Source organism: Cupressus sempervirens, chromosome 8 (genome assembly GCF_028749045.1).
Source record: "Cupressus sempervirens isolate cs-2001-9-10 chromosome 8, ASM2874904v1, whole genome shotgun sequence".
Classification (NCBI taxonomy): Eukaryota; Viridiplantae; Streptophyta; class Pinopsida; order Cupressales; family Cupressaceae; genus Cupressus; species Cupressus sempervirens.
In genome coordinates, this window is record NC_143125.1 from 431310920 (window position 1) to 431324216 (window position 13297).

A 13297-nucleotide genomic window follows, 5' to 3' on the forward strand; every position below is an offset into this window, starting at 1 on the left:
ATGGAATTATGTTGTGATTCAACTACTTAAATTGATCTTGCTATGAAAGTCAGTAATATGCAAATTTTTGAGGATTAATGATTAAATGTATGTGAGCAAATGATGGAGAATACAAAGTTAATTATGAAATGTGTCTTTACTTTCATATGTATTTTATATGGGACTATTCATTGGATTACTGATGCTCAAGTTTTGTGTGTAGGAAAGGAACCATGGAAACATAACGAGGAAACAAGGTATAAACACATGTTAATATGACATTTCCAAGGTGAATCTTTAGAAAATTTGTAAACCTTGTTGTGATGTGTTTATTTTGTAAACATTAGATGTATGTGTGAAGTATGTATTTCATGAGTACATTCAAAACATGTCACATGTGATGTATATTAAATTTTGTGTGTGTCACTTGACACTTGTACTCGTTATGTGAAAATGACATGTTCTCTGAAGATGGATCATGTAGCCACCTTATCTCAAGTTAAATTCCTTAATAATACTTTAAGTTAGGGGGCTAATAGTGACCACTAGGGTGCCTAGAAGACCTAAGAGACCCCAAAAAGAATGCATTTTATGTTGAATCCGAAAATGGGAATCATATATAGTGGCATGGCCAACTTAGAAACCCACTTGCCCACTCTCTAACTTTAGAGACATTTAGGGTTTGGAGGACGAGGATAAGGAGCTCTACAACAACTTTTATTTTCCATTGCTTGGAGTGAGGTTGATATCCTTGATCCATGGTGTTTCTTCATTGCTTTGTCAATTTGATATGGTGTATTTCATTGCATTGTAGATTTGATATGGTGTAGATGTGGTTTTGTGAAGAATCTTGTTGTATGTGTGTTGAATGTTAGAACTTTCATGTGATTTCTTCCTTGAATCTTGTTTTGTACATGTTGTTTGTTTGTGTAAATGGCTGTGAAGCATCACTCAACCCTAGGAGGGAAGAGATGCTTAGGTGAAGGGTTAGTTGGACTTAACCATGTAGTTGAGAAACTCTCTCATATGTGGAGATGATTTTGATGTGTTTCAATGGAGTATGGACTTCATGAATACTTGCATTCTTGGGAGATATAAGGAGTTGTATGAAGAGAGAAGACATTGTTAAGCCTTGAAAGGGCATGCTCTTTATGAGTATATGGGAATATATGTGATTCATGGATTTGAAATTCTCCTCATGGAGAGAGCCCACCTTTACCCTATATCTTGATTCGATTGTAGAATCTATGTTCAAGCCTTGGGATGGGTTGCATTGTGTTATGTTGAATTGTGTTGTTATAGTTTGCATGATAGGTGATAGTGAAGGTGTGCAATCATTTGTGCCTTGTCTCCCCAAGCTCGGTGGGTGGCCTCCTTGAGGCCTAGGATGGGAGTTGAGCCTCCATGGTTCCCCATTTTTGTCTCTCTTTTGCAGGTTTTACTTGATAATTTTGGAAACTTGGAGTTCATATAATCCCTTCCTTTTCATGGAAGAAGAAGAGACTATTGTATTTGTATTGAATAGAGGGCACTCCATCTTGTTATGTGATATTATTATATTGTAAGAGTGCTATCTTGTTCTATTTCATTTGCCAATAGAGAGGTTGAGAGACATCTATGCATTGAGAGAAAGTGTTCCATTGTGCAAATCTTGATATATTGATTTCACCACCCTATGTACATGTTTGATGAATGTGTTGTATATAATCTTGTGAGGGACATGAATGTTGTTTCATTTTCTTGAACATGAATGTATTGAATAAAAGAATTAAGTATCATTTTTGACACTGTAAATTGAAAGAAACTTATCTCTTTGTTAACCTATTATTCTTCACCTTCATAGAACAACCAGATGCATTTCATGATCAATCTTGAATTTTGTATAGATGTAAAGTATGCATTCAATAAAATTTGTATTCATATTTAGAATGTAGTCATATATAGATATCCTCAATGAGATCAAAATACTTGATGTTCATAATAAAGTTGCATGCAAAGATTTCATTTATGCTTCATATAAAATGTATCATGGAACTAATTTTGGTAACAATTTGATAGTGGTTATATGCAATAAATTAGATTTCTATTTAGATTATGTATTGGAAAGCATTATACTATGTTAGAATATCATCAACTCATATATATATATATAATTATAGAGAACATATGAAGAAAACTAGGCAAGTAAGTTTAACTCTAGCAATAAGGCCCGTAGATGCATATTAACTTGCTAGAAAATGTATGGCATTTCAAAAAAAGGCCTCACTTCAACAATGCAATCAATAAAATAATAACATTAGAATAAAATAACATTATTCCCTACCAATACCAATTCAAAAAAAAAACATTAAGTCACCATCATATTAATATTGCTTTATAAGAGGTTATTTCAAAAAAAAACTAAGTACATTGTCAACCTACCTAATAGTCAATGGACTAAATAAATAAATAAAAAATATATATTAATATCCCAACCTAAGGGAAGCCTGAAAAATTAATATGACAAGAGTGTTGGTTGAATTTTTTTTTAATAATGCAACTTTGAAGAGGAATAGTCAACCCTTCCCATCTTTCTAACCTGGCGGCCTTACCTCATAAAGGGGGGCATTTAAGGATGGGGAGGTGCCTTAGAAGTATGCCACCCTCTCCCCTCCTTCCAACATGAGAAGTAAGAGAGATAAAGGGGCGGCTAGGAGATAGGGGGTAGGGGTAGTTATGAGTAGATTTAGGAATTAATGGAAATATAGGGAGTTGGGTTTAGTTTAGAGTATTATTGAATTTTCTTTTATGTGATAATTAAAGTTAATGGTTTAGGGGTGGTCTTGCAGTATAGACATAGGATTAGCTCTAAATAAGTATATATATATATATATATATATATATATATATATATATAAGGTAAAGAACTAGATAAAATCATAATCTTAGGAAAAAGGGTGAGGTAAGTATATAGGACATAAAATTATTATTTAAGGGATAAGTTAGTAAATTAAAAGAATCATAATAATAATATTAATAATAAATTAATTAATTAATTAACAATTAAATAGATAAAAAGAATCAATTCAAATAAATAATAATGGAGACCTAGTTAGTAGTGCATAATCAAATGATCATAGTAAAGAAAAGAAAAAGATAGGTAGTAAGAAGTTCATCAAAGAGGAATATATTTATGCAACTAAATAAAGTGGAAGATATAGGGCTAGATGCGTAGGTATGTTGTGCTAGGGCTTGTGTTTGAAAATCAATTAGGATAATCATAAAATATCTTCGTGTTGCTAGACCCTAGAGCCATTGACTCAAAAATTGAATTTTCACATGCATTGCGAAGTGTCATAATCTGGAGTATTGAAGGTGAAGGGCTTATAACCATAACATCTTAAACTTAGTTTTGCATTCAATAATAAGCAACCAGGTGACCATCTCATAGGAAACTTGGAATCTAGATTTTGAGTGGAACAACTTTCGTCCCATCATCTAACTCTATCATCTCCAAGTTTAAGGATAGATTATATATCTTATCTTCATATTTTTCTCTTATTTCTTAAAAATATAAAATTAGTTGTTTTATTGCCTTGTAGAATTTTGGGCATGACATTTTGGTATCAGAGCTTTTGGTTACAACACTAGGAGCCTAACCCATTACGTCTAACCTATGCACTGCAACTTTTTGTAGGATGCCCATAGTCACTCACAATGGTTGTTAGAGGGCCAGAGGTCCTAGAGCAAACCCAACAGGCCAAGAGGGTGCAGGACAAGATGTGGGAGGACCCCCATTGGGGAAACCTCTAAATCTTGATCAGGTTTTGAATGTTATCAATAATCTCATTGAGGTAGTGCAGTAGAGATTACCACTTGTCATTCCACAGCCAGGATAGTAGGGTGCAGAGGGGCATGGGGTTGATATCAAGGAGAGAAGTAGGAGTCCTCCACCTAGACTCATAGAGGATCAGGGGGAACCATTAGTACACTAGATAGAGTCACCCCTTGCATTACAACGAGCACTAGTGAGAGCACCCAAAGATATTGGGGATGAGATTAGTGAGTTGTTATGACTCAAGCCACCCATATTCATTGGTACTACAAATGGCACACATGCAGAAGCATGGCTATAGAGTTTGCTGAGGTGCTTTGGATTGTGTACCTACGGGAGCAATCTGAAGGCGTGGCTAGCCATACATGTGTTATGAGAGGATGCTTCCAACTGGTGGAAGCAGGAGGATGCCATAGGGGAAGTAGACATAGAGACACTCACATGGGAGTCCTTTTGGACTGATTCAGAGATAGGTATTTGTTGGAGCATTTTAGACAGAGGTAGGTTGAGGAGTTCCATGATCTTCAGCAGAGGGGTCTCACGGTGGCCCAATATGAGAGCAGGTTCTTGGAGCTACTCCCCTATGTGGAGTACATGAGAATGAGAAGCTACACATTCATCGGTTCATTAAGGACCTTAATTTATCTCTCCAATTATTAGTGCGGCTGACATTTCCTACCACTTTCAGAGAGGCAGTTGAGACGACATTGGTTTTTGAAGACATTCGTACTAGATAGGAATTATGGGATAGGTCCAATAACTGAAACCCCTCCCACTAGCCAGCATAGTAGAAACCCTCTTGGAAGGGTAATCAGAGCCACTCGGCAGGGTCCTCAAGGGCTCCATAGACACAACAAAGAGGGCAATAGGACACTAGATAGAGGTCATCCCAGGGTTACCAGGGTTCTAAACCCAAATAGTGGTACTCAAAAGGCCCTAGGTGTGATCAAAGGCCACAAACCCAGTATACACAACCAGCTAGGACTCAACAATTCTCTAGGGGAGGCTTTAGTGGATCTAGGAGGACCAAGGGTCAGCAACAATCTAGGCCATAGGGAGTGCAAATTCATATCCATAGGCCATGTTATGCTTGCGGTGGTATGGGTCATATTGTAAGAGAGTGTCCACAGGGTCCCATCAGTGTGGAACCACCTCAAAGCCTATAGTAGGTGATATGGGTAGATCCCATAGGGTGTTTGCAGTGGTTGATAATCGTTAGGCTGAAAACTAGGCCATAGTGATTGAGGCTATAGGTATGATCAGAGGATATGAGGTTACTATACTATTTGACTTCAGAGCTATAGATTCTTTTATATCCCCTTTTGTAGTGGAGTGATGCAAGGTAGTGGCAGCTAGGCAAGATGTTGATTGGGAGGTTAAGTTAGCTTTAGGGGTAAGAGTTGATTCCTTGATCCATGAGTGTCCGATTTAGATTGGAGACATGTTCAACACATTAGACTTGCATATTATTCGCTTAGGTTCCTATGATGTCATCCTTGGCATGGATTGACTTTGTACCCACAATGCCAAGATGGATTGTAGGTAGAAGAGGATTAAGTGTGTAGATGACCATGGTACACCTAGGGTGATCTCAGGAGTTCTAAGGCTAGTATCCCTTCATATGATTTCTACCATGCAACTTAAGTGGTGCATACAAAAGGGATGTTAGATGTTTTCCATAACCATCAGTGATAGAGAGGAGGATGTAGGGGAGGAACCTTCCCTTGATGACTATTCGACATTATAGGAGTTTGTAGATGTGTTTCCATCAGAGCTTCTTGGTATGCCACCACTGAGGGTAGTTGATTTCCATTTTGATCTTGTGCTAAGAGTTGAACTCGTATCTAGAGCACCCTAAAGGATGACCACCCATGAGCTCAATGAGCTTAAGAATTAGCTAGAGGAACTTTTAGAGAAGGGACATATCTAACCTAGTGTGTCACCTTGGGGAGCACCAATGATCTTTGTTAAAAAGAAAGATGAGTCCCTTAGATTGTGCATTGATTATTGACAGTTGAATAAGGTAACTGTTAGGAACTAATACCAGCTACCTAGGATTGACAACCTATTTGATCAGTTACAGGGTGCCTAATTATTCTCCAAAATAGATTTGATGTCAGGGTACCATCAATTGCACATCGTGAAAAGTGACATTCATAAGAATGCATTCTATACAAGATATGGTCACTATGAGTTCACAGTGCTACCTTTTGGTCTCACGAATGCCCCAGTTGTATTTATGAGCCTCATGAATGGGGTAGTTTGCACCTTCCTAGATAAGTTTGTAGTAGTGTTCCTAGATGATATATTGGTGTATTCTCGTGATGAGAAGGAACATGAAGAGCACCTATAGTAGGTATTACAACAGTTAAGGGAGAATCAACTTTATGGTAGCTTGTTGAAGTGTGCCTTTTTCATATAGGGAGTGCATTATTTGGGTCATGTGATATCAGGGGATGGGATCTCAGTGGAACCATCCAAGATCTGAGTCATCATGGATTGGCCAACACCTACCAGTGTCATAGAGGTTAGAAGTTTTATGGGATTGGTAGGATATTATAGGTAGTTTGTGGTAGGTTTCTTTATGGTAGCTCACCCTATTAACTCTCTTTAGAGAAAGGGAAAGAAATTTGAATGGAAAAAAAAGTGTGAGGAGAATTTTTAGAAGCTCAAGAGGGCACTCACTAGTGCACCCACTTTAGCAGTACCCGACCCCTCATTTGGACTTTGTAGTATGCACAAATGCTTCCTTGGATGGAATTGGAGTTGTTTTTATGCAAGAGAGTTGAGCCATATCTTACGAATCTAGGAAACTCAAGGTCATGAGCTCAATTACCCTACTCATGATCTCGAGCTTGTGGTAATAGTTCATGCATTGGCATGATGGTGTCATTTTCTTGTAGGGCGATGATTTGAACTTCATTCAGATCACTAGAGCCTATAGTATATTTTTACTTAGCCATACCGTAATGCTAGGCAAAGGAGATGGATGGAGTTCCTATGTGAGTATGATTTTGATGTACATTACATTAAGGGTAAGGAGAATGTAGTGGTGGATGCCTTGAGTAGATGACATCATGAGCTTGCTTCCATGGTTATAGGTACAGATTTGAGGGAGCATATTATGCACCACCTACTAGAGGATGAATTCTATGCAAAATTTTGTCAGATAGTCCACTCCTAAGGACCTCTTGAGGGTAAATTTATTGATTATTCATTACATTTTGAGGGATTATTATGACATAAATGTTGGAAATAATCAAGACTAACAAGGTTACTGAGAGGGGAGGGGTGAATCAGTAACTCTAAAACTTTAACTCAATTCTGCATAATGATATTTTTACCATTCATCCATTTAAACTACTTTATGCATGAAAAGATAAACATTTGTAACACATGAACATGCATATTTGGTGACCTAGAAATCTTCCAATTAGAAAGTAAAATTGGGGTGGGGATGATACCCACAAAACTTCAATATTGCAGTATAAAGTTGGCCGGTTAAGGCTTACAATGATTACTTCTGATGATCTGCCCTGTTAGGAGCAAGTAGGATTGCTAGATCCACCTTGTTAAAGGATTTACAAACATACAATGAAGTATGCACTCTGTTACGAGATTTTCAAAAGACTGTTAAGTCTACCTTGATAAAGGATTTAGCAAACTGATTCACCTATTAGGATGAAGTAGTGGATCTGATTGCAACTGATTTGTGCTAAGATCCTTGTGCTTTGATCACCTGATGTCACAAATATATCCTTTCTATATCAATGTTGACCTTGCTGTCTTCCTTTGTTCTGCTAGTGATTCGCTTTCCCTCTTCTCAAATTATTGCAACACATCATAATCAACTACTCTTAACATCTCATCATTTCACATGATATATACCAATCCAATATCTACACTGGCAAGGTCAGCCAAATACAAGTGAAAAAGTATTACTGAGTCGGCCAGGTGGTAGAAAACTCGGGTTCTACGAACTGACTCGGTGACCTTCTGATACTCGACATCCACTACAATACACTGCATCATCATGCACTCAGTAAGAGTGGAGGCACAATCCATACTAATCATTCTAAGTAGCTTGGAACTCGATAACCATTGGTGACTTGATGAATATTGTGTCACTCGGTAAAAACTGAATCCATTGATAACCTTCTTCACTTGGTAAATACTAATTCCTTCATTTACCTTAATTATTGGGTAGTCACTGATTCCTTCATTTACCTTGGTCACTCAGTAAACACTAAGTTCTTTGTTTACCTTGACCACTCGGTAAACACTAAGTTCTTTATTTACCTTGATCACTCGATAAACACTAAGTTCGTTGTTTACCTTGATCACTTGGTAAACACTAAGCTCTTTTGATGACTTGGTGAGCACTGACTGCTTGGGGAACACTGTTCTGCTCGGTAACCACTAACTGCTTGGAGAACACTATTCTGCTCAATAACCACTATGAACTTGGTAAATATTGCTAAACTGCCCATATGCTCGATTTCCAAAAGAATGCTCGGTATCAACTATTTACCTGTGGAGTTTATAAGGTAACCGTTGAATGCTTGGTGTGAATTGTAGACTAGGTGATGAGCTCGGTAAGAATTTAGAATCGAATAAGTGTTGTCACTGATGAAAAATATATCATAATTCCAACAATATCCCCCATTGGCATTAGTGACAAAAGCATTTATGAGTCAAAACTTATATAAAATTTTTGACACACTGACAACTGATTCTGCTGAATATACATGGCTTCCTTACATGGCTTCCTTACATATGACTCCTCCATACAATATACACAAGGTATTTATATGACTTTTATTTACAGTATCTCTGTGTCTGTTTTGTACATTTATCTCACCAATAACTCTTTCTGAGTATCTCTTTCTCCCCCTTTTTGATAATAATACCAAAGAATAAAAAATGTATTTACATAGAAACACCAAAATGTGAGATAAACTCTAAATGTACCTAAAGAATGAGTTGCAGAGTCTTGTCCCAATTCTCTTGCAGGATTTTGCATGTGGATAGAGCTATTTGAACTTCTACAGAGAGTTCAATCACATGGTCTGCAATGAAGAAATTGTTGTCATGGATCAATGTTTTTGAATCGGCAATGTGCTTTTGCATTGTGTCCATGATGGGAAGGATCATATTCTGAATATCTAAAAATGTAGATCAGATCCTTGACTCTTCTCTCAGCAATTCTACTTGTTTTTCTGACAAAAAATTGATTCTGAGGTGATGAGATGAGGTTGAACTAGGGTCAAGCTTCAGGTTTTGTTCGGTTGCCTTCAAATCCTCATCTATCTTATTCAATTGTTCTCTTATCTCCTTGGTATACTCGGTAACATCACAAAGCTTAGAAAAAAGAGATGTTAAATTATTAAAAGAATTTTCAATGTTGGCCAAAAATGAGGTTAATTCAACCTATTTTATTGCTATGTGCTGAGCAATGTGCTCAAGCAGCTTATGATCAAATTTCTTTTCTGCCTTCTCCATCAATTTTTCTTGACCGGAGGTGTCGTCATTGAATTTATTGGTTGCCTCTTCTAATTGTAGCAAAATGTGTTGAGAAGTATCAACATCAACACCTATAGCCTTTGTAATTAATTTTTTGCTTCATCAATAATTTTAAACTCTCTATCTCTCTCATTCCTTAGTTGTTTCTACTTTGCCTTCAGTTCAATGCGCTGACTAAGCAGTCTTAGTTCGTCAACTGAAGCAGTATCCATATCTATCTTTGGAATGAAAATTTCAGTATCCAAGTCTACATCATCATCAATCGTCTTGCCTATAAGCATAAGTTTTAATGGAGTATTTGGTTTTTCTGCTGTACTAACATCTTTGCCTTTTGAAACAGAGACAATGGTTGATGAGGTTGGACTGGCTGTCAAAACTGGAATAGGACCAACTAAAGGAAGACTAAGAGAGGGGCTAAATGTATCCAAAATTGATATACTTCCCAAAATTGATGTGCATACTGGAATATTTACAATTGAAGAGCTCATTGGTGCAAAAATTGGTGCTAATGTAGCTGAAGTTGACAAAATTAGAGAGAAAATTGGAAAACTTACTGTATATATTGTAGGAGTAATAGATACTTCTGATGTGGTGACTGTTGTAGTGGATGACTCAGTAACTGAAGAAGTTTCCTGTAGCTTGGTAGATGAAGTGGAGGTATGCAGCTTGGTAGATGAAGTGGTAGACACTTCCATTGATGATACCTGGAGCTGAGATGTGGCAGGTGCAGATGATATATCTAATGTAGTTGTGACCAAACCTGCCGAAGCTAATTCCAACGTTGATGATATCACAGTTTTAGGTGGAGAGTGAGGAAGGGATGCAATAACTGCTTCTACAATTTTCACAGGGTCATCCTCTTCCTTATCCACCTCTTCAGCTTCTTCCTCCTTGTCTTCTTCGTCCTTATCTTCCATCAGTGCATGCAACTCTCCCGGTGAGACTATGACGGATGGAGTGCTATCAAGCTCATCACCGCTATCGCTGTCATCGTCTTTGATTTCTACTGGGTCTACACTGGGCTTATGTAGATGATAGATGTTTTTCCACATGTTTGACAACATGTTCAATGTCTTTAATCAAAATCAAAAAAGTGTGGAATCTGATCATCATTTTACCTTCATGGTTTTTCATTTCAGCTTTTACTTCTGCTCCAATGAGACTTGGTCGAAGATTCCTTAGAGATTGCTCATAAATATCTTTTACCGTTTGGGTGGCTAACTCCCATCTCAGTTGCAATCTCTCCAGTAGTTCTTTTGAGATTTGAGGGGCAATCTGGTCTGGGGAGTATTTCCATTTACCCATCTTGCTGAGTACCAATTCGTCAATCTGCATTTTCTCCACATCAGTTCTAGTTTCAAATTTCAATGCTTTGAAATTTGTGATTCCAGCTCCTTCCTCCAATTGTTTGAGCCTTTTCTCGAATGTTGGTGCAGGCCTAACTAGTATAGGTTCCTGCTTACCTTTCCTTGTTCTTTTGGTGAATACTATAGTAGGCTTCTTCTTGGGTTTGGTAATGATTACCTTACCTTTCTTCTTTGGCTGTTCCTCTATAGATTCTTCTTCTCCTTCTTCTTCACCTTCTTCTTCTTCTCCTCTTTCTTCTTCTTCTCCTTCTTCATCTTCACCTTTTCCCTCGGTGAGCATAAGAGAACTGATAGAAGTTTTCAATTTTGCTATTTTCCTCTTGCCCTTCCTTATGGCTTGTGGTAGCTTGATTTCAAGCTCAATTCTGGCCTTAGCTTCTTCATAGGTTCCAAAAATTCGTTGCCTTGGATCTACTAGTTCATTTACTAGTGCCTCTATGATGTCTCTAGTTTCATCAATATTTACCTCATAAGGAAGAGGTTTTACCCATGCAACTTGGGGTCTGACTGCCTGAATGTATACCTTGTCATAGTCAACCATGAAGCACACATCATCTTTGTAGTCCTCAACAAGTTTAGGAGGGATTTTGAATCTGTTATTCATTCTTTCCTTGAAGTCTTCAAAATAATTATCCATAATACTATCAAAATTTTCACCCATCTCTACTACAAACTCATTTATTTGATACAAAAATAGAATATCTTTCCTCCATGCAACTGTACCTTTTGAAGGGAAAAACTTTTGTACATAGAAAAATAAACAAACTAACAAAGAACCAAATTTAAAAGAATTGGTTTTTGAGGTTCTTATACTGTCCATGTTTTTATTAAGTTGTTTTAGCAACACATCTACTAGGTCAAACTCCATGTTTTTCTTCACAACCTTATAGGCTAAATCTACAGCCTCATAGGGCATGCTGCTCAATTTACTGGAACTATACATCTTATATGCAATTAAATAGAGTCCGAATCTTAAATCTACATCAGATACATTGTTAGGTTTTAATCCTCTACCATCCCATTTGGCTAAGGTTAACTTCTAAAGTTCATCCCGACTTAGGGTTTTAGTTGTTTTTGATTTGCTTAACATTGGCAAACCCGTGATCCTATGAATCATTTTCTTTGTTATCAGGATGGGTTGCTCTAACCATAACTGACCATTATGCACACGGCTTAAAATGTATCTTATCCATTTCATTTGAAAGTTCCTTGGCAGATGCGGGATATGGGTCAAACCTTTGGTTTCCAGATGTTTGAATTCGAGTTTTAGGGTTCCATCCACACACAACTCGGCTAGGGCATTATCCATATCTAGTGTCTCTATTTCTTGAATAGTGCATTTGAAATAAGTACAAATGTCATTTATAAGAAGTACCTTTGGTGGAATTTTTGATTGAGCTCCATGAGGGTCGAGCAATTCAGCTATGGGGGAACGAGCTTGAAACTAGGTGCTTTCCATTCTACTCCTTTCACAAGCATTTCAGAGCCTCTTTTTGCCTTGCTGCTGCTGGTGCTTGTGGATGCCATTGCTGCTTGGTAAGTGAATGATTTTGTTAAACAAATTCTTCGCTGGAAAATCACTTCAAATCGCTTGAACTCTCTTTCGCACTCTTGGAAACTCTTTGCTCTGTATATTCTAAATTTGCGGTGAAAAATAAGATCAATTTCTACCTTTTTGATGAAAAATTTTCCATTAATGCTCGGGTAAAAAGGTAGCTGAGATGACGTAGGGTTTGTCAGAGAGTCACCAACTTACTCGGTAAACCTTGCAACTTGGTATACGAAAAAAAATCTTTCATATTACTGACCTAGCTCGGTTAAGTCTGAAACCAACCTTGCTCGGTAAAATGCAATACTGATTTGTTATTTGCACTTTTACATTCTGGATCTGCTTAGGATATTGCTTGAAGATGCAGTCCCTGGTCCTTTTTGATGAGTCTAATTAGAAATGGTGGAGTCACCCACTTCTTGAGTGACATAGCCATTATTTGAATTTTCTGGCTCGGTAGATTTTAGAATCCACTGTTGTCTCATTTACTTTCGAATGTTGTCAGCTCTAGCTTTCTTTTCATCTTCAATTCTTCCTATATTCATGCAATTCTTGGATATATGACCAAGTTCAGTACATGTATAACATCTTATAGTAGTATCTTTCCTCCTTAGGTGATGCCTTGGACAGTTTATTCCAATGTGTCCATATTCTCCACAATAGTGACATCTGCACCAAGTATTGTAGTCCCAACCAAATAATGCATTGACAATTTGTTCTACTGGATTGAATGATTTAGGTCTACATTTAGATGCCTTGTGACCTTGTTTCTTGCATTTGTGACATTTGCCCTCAAACTTTGGTTTCACTTTGCATTCATTTGCTTTGTGACCATGTTGATTGTAATTGTAGCATTTACCATTGAATTTTCTTTTACCATTGCTCCAACATCTGTTAGATGTATGACCTAAATTTCCATAGTGATTGCAAGTAGGTTTTTGATTCTTTTGGGTACCCTATTTGGAAGGTTCACCTTCTCCATTGTATCCAAGGCCTTCTTTACCTTTTTGTCTATGAAGATTTTTCTCATTTTGCAAATTCAATTGATCCATATCTGCTTGAGAT